The sequence below is a fragment of the Athene cunicularia genome (assembly GCF_003259725.1).
Source record: "Athene cunicularia isolate RWA chromosome 4 unlocalized genomic scaffold, athCun1 chr4_part2, whole genome shotgun sequence".
Classification (NCBI taxonomy): Eukaryota; Metazoa; Chordata; class Aves; order Strigiformes; family Strigidae; genus Athene; species Athene cunicularia.
The window spans coordinates 15,095,049-15,103,362 of NW_020799099.1; positions in this window are offsets into that span (position 1 = coordinate 15,095,049).

An 8,314-nucleotide genomic window follows, 5' to 3' on the forward strand; every position below is an offset into this window, starting at 1 on the left:
GGGGGGGGGGGGGGGGGGGAGGCAGAAATGTGGTGTTGGCCATTCATATTTTGTCAGTTCTTTAAGAAATAACACTTTGCGTCTGCTTTGTCTTGCAAGAATATTTTTTTTATATTTGTTGTACACAAGTATTCCAAAGATGCACAAAAAATAACCCCTTAGCAAAGACTGTTAGATATTTTTAAACGAAAATGTAAAAATAACTGAGGGGCTCAATCTTCAAGTTCTGGAGGCAAGTACATGATTAAATGACTTTTCCTCATCTGAAAGAGAGCTTTCTTCCTACTAGGAAAGAATACTAAGAGACTGCATACCTTTCATTTCGCTTAATTCCTTAGATTCTGCTCACTTTTTCTTACATAAATAAATGGTGAAGCTACCCCACTTGTTAACTTCAGGTTTGCTCACTGACAATCAGCGGAAAGAACTTCTATGGAGAGCACTTAATGCTTCTATGTCAAGCTCCATGAGGGACATGGACCCTATTGGAGCTGAGATTCTTTTATTTGGAAAATCAGAACATCTGTTGCCTGCAGCCAGATGGAAAACACGAGAGGACAACCACAGAATACTTTCAACAGTAGAATTTTTATTTCTAAGAAAGGTTATTTTGAAATTAACAATGAGTTACGGGTCAGATTTTAAGTGCCTGGAAATTAACTGGGCTGTATTAGAGAAAGACTTCAGGTCAGAAGAATTAAGCAATTTTCCTCAACGTGCATATCTGAGAAGTCATGCATGACAGAATAACACTTTTTAAGAACTGCTAGAGATGTTGTAAGAAATCCCTTAGCTTGATTAGGATACAACCTAATGCTAGTAAATGAGCTGAGACAATTCCTCAACACTGGTTGCAAAAGTAGGATGCTATTCTGCAGCTGCTAAGAGACAGAGTAGTTGCACAGTTCTGTAGGACTGTAATTAATGTTGAGCCTGAGAAAAAGTTGAGATTTGAGACCATACCATAAGGTTCATGAAAATGCACATTCGAAAAGATATGGTCAACATACAGAAAGTGCTTTCTGATTGTTTGCCACAAATGTGTATCAGATTTAAAACCAGCAATCCCGTCCTGCTTCTTAGTAGTGTTATAGCATTGCTGTGGACTGCTGAGTACTTGTCATGCTATGCAGTCTGGCTGCTTTCCAGTCCTGGGTGAAGCAATTCCCACAGTATTTGCATGGAAGAAGTGATGGACTCCTTTGAAGTGAATGATCCTGAGTAAATAAAAGGTGGGTTTGGATTTTTCTGGTATTTATGTGGATTCTTCATGGATGCCTCTTGATCACAAGGAAAAACCTATGCCAGGTGTCCCAGAAACTCAGAATGTTAAGTATTCTCTCTGAAGCCCGATGCAGAAAATATCCAGTCTCCACATCTTACATTATGCTGGCCTTTGCAAAAGCTGAAGGGAATCTCTTCTTCAATAGCTGTTTTTCTGTATATTCAGGAATTGTCTGCTGCAAGTACTCTGTGAAAAAGACAGCTCTTTTGATAAAACACAAGTGGGTTTTTAATTGAAATGCATTTGTTTGTTTAGCTTTACAGCTTTAGAGGGTTTCTGCAAATAATTTTTGATAATTACTTAAATGTTATTTCATATGAAAGTCATTACTCCCAAAATCTGCAGTACCCCCACCAGCAAGAAAAAGAAGAAATGGGCAAAGTTGCAAGCACAGCTCATCTATTATTTCTGTCTCAAGCAGGGTTGCAAATGCTGGAGACTGTTGGCATTTTGAGATGTCTGGAGACTCCTGCAGTTTTCTAGAATTACATGGTATGGCCTCTTGGTGTTCCACAGACACCGCAGCCTATTTACTGAGAAAATGTGAAGATGCATTTCTCAAAACTGTGTGCAGTGTGCTCCATGCCTGATTGAAAACAGGAAGTCCATACACAGCTGCTTAGTCAGGCATGCAGAGCCACATGGTTACAGTGCATTTAGAACAAGTATAACTTTTGCACCATAAACTACATAGCAGAGAAGACATGATGCATGATGTGCTCCAACTGTTCATTGGCCTACTAAAGTCCATCTCTACTCTGAAGTTTACTCTTTTGTAACAAAGGTCCACTAGCATTAGAGGCTTACAGGACGAGGAGAGGAATATCATGTCTGACATTACAAGAAACTCTATATTAAAACAGGATTCAAACCAATAATCTAGTAAATCCTTAACCTGACTGGGAAGCACTTCCAGCCTGTCAGTTTACATCCCCTTACAATTTACTCCTGTCTGTGACACTGGCAAACTCATGCAGAAGTTTCTGAAAACAGGGGGACCTTGCAGCATTGTATGTAGAACTGGATCAGCAAGAAGTCAGCAACGTTTTTTTTAGCATCTGCATAAGGCCCTTGACCTTCACTAGTGATGTACCAGGCCAGGACACCCTCACCTCTTTCGGGATGACTGATTATCATCTCTATCCAGATCCTGACACCAGTAGGACTGTTTGGAGATTTGAAGACTCAGTTAAAAACAAGTTAAACGTGCTTTCAGCCTCTTCCCCCTTTATCTTAATTTCCGCAGCTTGGGGTTTTCTGTCCTCACAGTCTTTTTGTTCCACTTCCAACTGCATCTGTGCTGTGTCAAGATGTGCACCACAGCACCTGCCCAAGCAAAAGGGAAAACAGCAGCTGAGGTTTGCTCTAAGTCTGCTCTACTTCTGTGTTGTGGTGCTTCATCTCCTCTGAGACACCAAACAGCCCCAGAGCAATGTAACCTTTAAAGGAAGACCTGGAGTTTCATTTTTTTTTTTTCCTAAAGTACTTTTCTAATCTGTCTGTAATCAGGTTGAAAAATAACAAGACTAGCTAGAAAGTGAGCATGAACCCAAAATATTAAAAGCTTCTTTCTAAGAAAGGTGTTTTTCCCACTTTTGAAGCATGTGATTATTTTATAAGGTAAGAAAAATATATTGGTTCCTAAGGCTTTCCCAGAAGTTTAGATCCAAGCCTAGAGAAATATTTTGTCTTAAGAATGAAACATTGCTTCAGTAAAATCAGTCATCTTAGTAGATGCAGTACTTTAAGGTACAAAAAATGAAACATTTGAAAGCAGACCTAATATTTTATGTCTTCCGGTGACTGGAAGAATACAGGATGTAAAACAGATGAAGTCTCTTCTTTTGGTCTGTAATTGCAAAGGTTACAAATGCTAAAGCTTTATTTAAGCATGTAGATTCCAATCGAAGATAACAAACCTTTAAGGCAACCACCAAAACCTAAGAAAATTTAGGCTCCCAGCTCTGTGACCAAAACAAATATCAATCAATCACTTTAGCAGACTCTACAGAGAGCACAGCACTGGTTACTTATGTGCCACAACAATTCTGGTTGTTGCCAAAATTAGTGCCAATACACTATTCTGGCCTTAGTAAGTTCATTTTAGCACAGGTTGAGTCAAGTCAGTTAAACCCAACTGCTAGAAAATTATGAATAGGATGTCAAACAGGGCTTGCCTCAACTAATCTCAACCAACTTTAAATTTAACCGGGGCAGCTATTTTGTTTAGACAAGACACACACATTTCTGGGATGGCTTAAACATTCTCCAGTAAGTAGCATTTATGTTTTCAAATGCTGTAGTGTAGAAAGTCTCCTGAAAAACACTGGGGCTGTTAAGTCCCTGTCAAGTATTAGCAGTATATTTGCACTTCCTTATTCATACTAGAAAAGGAAAAAAACATTGGGAAGGGGTTTTTGAGGTTTTGTTTCTTCATTTTTATTATACACTTACATAGCCTTACACTAGCACTCCAAATCAGTCTTCTAGAATATCTTTGTTAATACTCAGCCACAGAGGAAATACCAGTACAGAAAAAAATGACTACATATAAATGCATTTATAAAGGAAGCAAATAGAAAAAAGTCACAATAAAAATAGTTGTCCAGACTTCAAAATTCCTCCACACTGTTTGCCTCTCAAGCATTTCAACGCCTGAGTTTAAGATATTTAAATTAATTTCTCATTGATTTGTGGACAAGGCGACCACCACCACAGCACGTCTTAAAAAAAATAAGAACAAAAGAAACAGTCAGAGCTGAATACCTGCTTTACTCTTCCGATGTATTACTGGGGACACAGAAGTGTTCTGTTAAATGAAAGTTAGTTTCAACTATTCACAAAGCTCTGATTTTTCTTCTCTAAATCCCCTTTTAAAACTCTCCTCTGCTACAACATCACAAAACAAAACAAAAAAAAAAGAAACTGAGGCCTCTGCAAGTGCAAATTTTACATCTGTGTCTACTATTGTCACCCATCACATTTTCTTTGCAACCACTAAGACTTGTTGCACTTTTTTTTTTACACCCATATCCATGGACAACCTTGTGTAGCAGGGTCCCAGGCTTCATACAGTGCCATCATTCAGATGAATAATACATTTAATCAATTAGACTGAAACCAGTGGGGAAAAAAAATGTAGAAGCAGGGGAAAAATAAGGAGGGGCTAGGGATGGAAATCAGTCAGATACTTCCGCAAGAGTCTGGAAAGGTTCCATGAATTTCTGCACTAAGGCTTCTTTGTAAGTGCCATTTCAGTCCTGACATCATCAGAAAGGTTTATCCTAATAAGCATCATTTTTTTAATGGTACCAAGATATACCCTGGTCTTAAAATTAATAATTTCAGTCCAGTTTAATACTTAATACAGTGTATTCCATTTAATTAGTGGATAAAGAATGTGCTTTTTTTAATTACATACAGAGACAGCCTGGACTTAACAAAAAATAAAGTGTAATCCAGAAACTGGAAATGGTAGGTGACTAATAACATTTACACTTTCAATAATCATGGTCAAGTTTTCTTTGTGTAGAGCTCTAGGATAAACTCAAGAGATGATTACTGTAATTAAGGAATTTACAGATCTCTTTCTTTAGAGACAAGCTATTTGGCAGAGATTTGCAGTCTCTTGAATAAACTCCCTCCAATCCTCTGAAGTCACTATCTTCTGCTCATTAGGTTCCCAACAAGCATACACATGCTGCTGATACTGGTGTCAGGCAAAGGCCTATCCGAGCCAAATGGTTCTTGCAAAGAGATATTTTCCAGCATCTGACTTCTCCAGGCACATGGGGGCACTTCCAGTCCCAGGGAAGGAGGCAGACTCCAGCAAGCTCCAACCCACCAGACACTCAAGTTATTACACAACCAGCCACTCCAGTTATAGTCCCAACTATATCTAGGTTAATACAAAGTAATTTCTTTGAGAGAGGAGAGGAAAATCCAGATTTACACAGGTATAACTGAATCAGACTATTGCTTCTCTCCAAGGGGGTTTCACCCCCCAATCCAAGTTATTACAGGTTTATGACACAACTGGGTACATTACAGATATGCAAAAGCAGGTTATCCCCTGCTAGGGTACATGGGTCAGAGAGAGCACTCAAGCCTGCATTATAAAAGATCTTCCTCTCCAACATCATCTCAGATTTCAGCTGGTAATAAGAGCATCTAATCACATGCCACAGACACCAAAGCAACTGGACACATCTTCAGATATGACGTGCTTACCAGTAAATGGCTTAGCTAAACAAGTGGTGAAAATACCTCTTTTTAGCCCTAATACAGAATCTAAGTCTAAAATAACCTGAACTCCTGATTAAACCAATACTGACTACAGAAGTCAGCCAAATCAGTGGAAGTTTTCAAGTCAGTGATTTGGGTTGCCCAACTTAAAATACCTCAAGAAGTAGGAATTTGAGAAGATAGGTGTGAAGGAGGTGCTAAACCTCCTGGACTGTACACATAGAAAGTTATTACCAGCCATAGTTATTAGATTATCCTCAGTGACATTGAGACAGTAGCTGTTACCTATACTATTATTTAACTCTGAAGCCATCAAATATGCAATACCTTGAGAAGGCTGGTTCAAGAGGAAAGAGAACATTCAATTATGTTATAAGAATTTATACTGAGTTTATCACAATTCAGGCAGTAGGCTCTGAAATTCATTGCCACAAGTTTAAAAAAAAACCAAACATTACTATCCAAAGGCAGATCAAATCTAGACACAGATAAGAATATTTAGAGGAGTTAGAGTCACCAACCTAAGGCAACGTCTGGAAAGGATAAAAGCTCCTGCTTCAGTTTTAGCTCAATTTCTCATTAGAAGGGATTAGAATGAAATTTTCATAGAAGCCCCTAATTCCTACGGGGTCTACCATCCTCATCTCAAGCATCTGGTATGGTCATCGGAGAAATGGTAGTACATTAGACAGACCACAAGCACAATCCAATATGGCAATTACAACATGTTTTCTTCTGCTTGATAAAAAGTTAAACAGTCCATCTGATGCTTCCATCAAAATGCAATCTTGGAACAAAGCACCAAATAAACATTTGTGTATGGACAAAAAGACTGAAGATGCTCCCTAGCAGCAACAATTAATATTCAATTCAGGAGATGCAAAATTACCTACCCAGACCACAGTCTATCCCACCGATCCCTTTGGGTGTTCTTTTTTGAGAAGTTACCATGTAAAATATTTCTTTAGACTGCAGCGAAAACAGGCGTCATCATGGGGCTATATAGTTGGGTTAAGAAAAGGCAGAGTTCACTAGTCTATATTTTAGATCAATGTGGGCATTTCAGTGGGATTTTGCTGCTCAGTGAGAAAGGACAAAGAAACAAGCAGACAATTTTCTTCCAAATATCTTTTCTGTTCTTTGTGGAGCAAGCAGTACAGCAATTGTCTCAGTCAAATGAAGGGGGAACGAGAAAAAATATTAAATTTACTGGGAAGGTGTTATAATCAAAAGTCTCCTTTAGCCAAATATTAAAAAAAGGGAAAAGGAAGGGAAAAATACTATTGGTGCTCACTGCTTTCTCCAAAATGATCACTTTCTGGGACTATGCTATTCTTGGAACCAAGGTTTAAATTCATGCTTGGACCCTAAAGAAACATAGCCCATCATCCTGGGTTGACTCAGTATATTCTTTCTTGAAAGCAGAGACATAAGTATCCCAGTCACAGCAGATCCACAATGTCAGCAATGGATCTACTCTCAAGGACTTTGACAGGTGAAATGAGTATAAGCATCAACCAATGTTCCAGTACAGCAGTAGCAATAAACCAGTTTTACAAACCAAATTTGAAGAGACAGCCTCTAAACATACCTATGGGGTTTCATTCCTGCCCCTGTACTTCAAAGGGACTGAAGTAAAATCATGTACACTGGAAAAAGAAGGAATGGGATAAAATTCTATCAGTTGTCTCAGACAAAGCAGCGTTAGAAAGCATTTCTAGCTCCTTCTCCCTACCATGAAAAAAGATTAGGTAGGAGGAACAATGGGAAAACACATTTTCAAGATGATACAGTACTCGCTTAAACTGTACAACTCAGTATTTACAATGTGAAAAAAGTCCCTCTTGCTTTTGATACATGTAGAACAGGGGAAGTCATACAAGAAAGCACATTTGTAAAGATACTTTAAAATTTCAACCAGCAAGAAGCAAACAGAAAGAGAAAACCAGAAAGTGAGGTACAGTCTTCCACAGAATCTTCTATGTCCTCTGATCAGAGCCTAGAGAATGGGACTTCACAATGACAGCCCTGAAAGGGTTCTTGACTTTCACGCCTTCGCTCCCCAGCCTAGGCAGGAAAATACTTACCCACCCTTAGAAAGTGCTTTGCAATCTACGAGTGACAGGTGACTTTGAAGTGTTATTACACAAGAATTGTTTTAATAGGTACAGTAACTACAGAATTACTGAAACGTTTTCTCTCACTTGATCAACATGTATTTTTCCCGTTTTCTCTCTATGTGATAGTGACCAAAAATATTTCACACTCATTTGCTTCTATGTCTTATTTTCTGTTAGTTAGCAAGAAAGCCTTGTTCTCCTGGCTCGCTCTTCTGGTCCCTTCCATAGTGATATGAAGAGTTCAGTGCCTACCTGCTTCAGAGGACGCCTCAGCAGCCTGAAGTCACTAAGCTAAAACAGAAACTTTCCCAAGCATGAAGAGACAGAAAGCACAGTCTATGATGTTAACTTCACCTCAGCAAGTGATAGCTCTGATGCTAATAAAGGCACTTCCAAAACACCAATCATATTCACAGTTTTACTGCTAAGCAAAATAGTCAGGTAAGCTTGAAAACAATCTAAGGTTATGGAAAATGTTTATTTTAGCCACAGGAACCTCTTTGCTAATCTATGCTGACTAAATGTTATGTTGCTAGCCAGTATGAGAAACTGAGGAAAGCCTGAAGCATATTTAACATAGTCTAAAACTAAAAACATGCATAGAAACACTGGATATTTGCTTATCCTTCCCTACAACAGATTCGTTTCTGCATCTGTCTGAAGC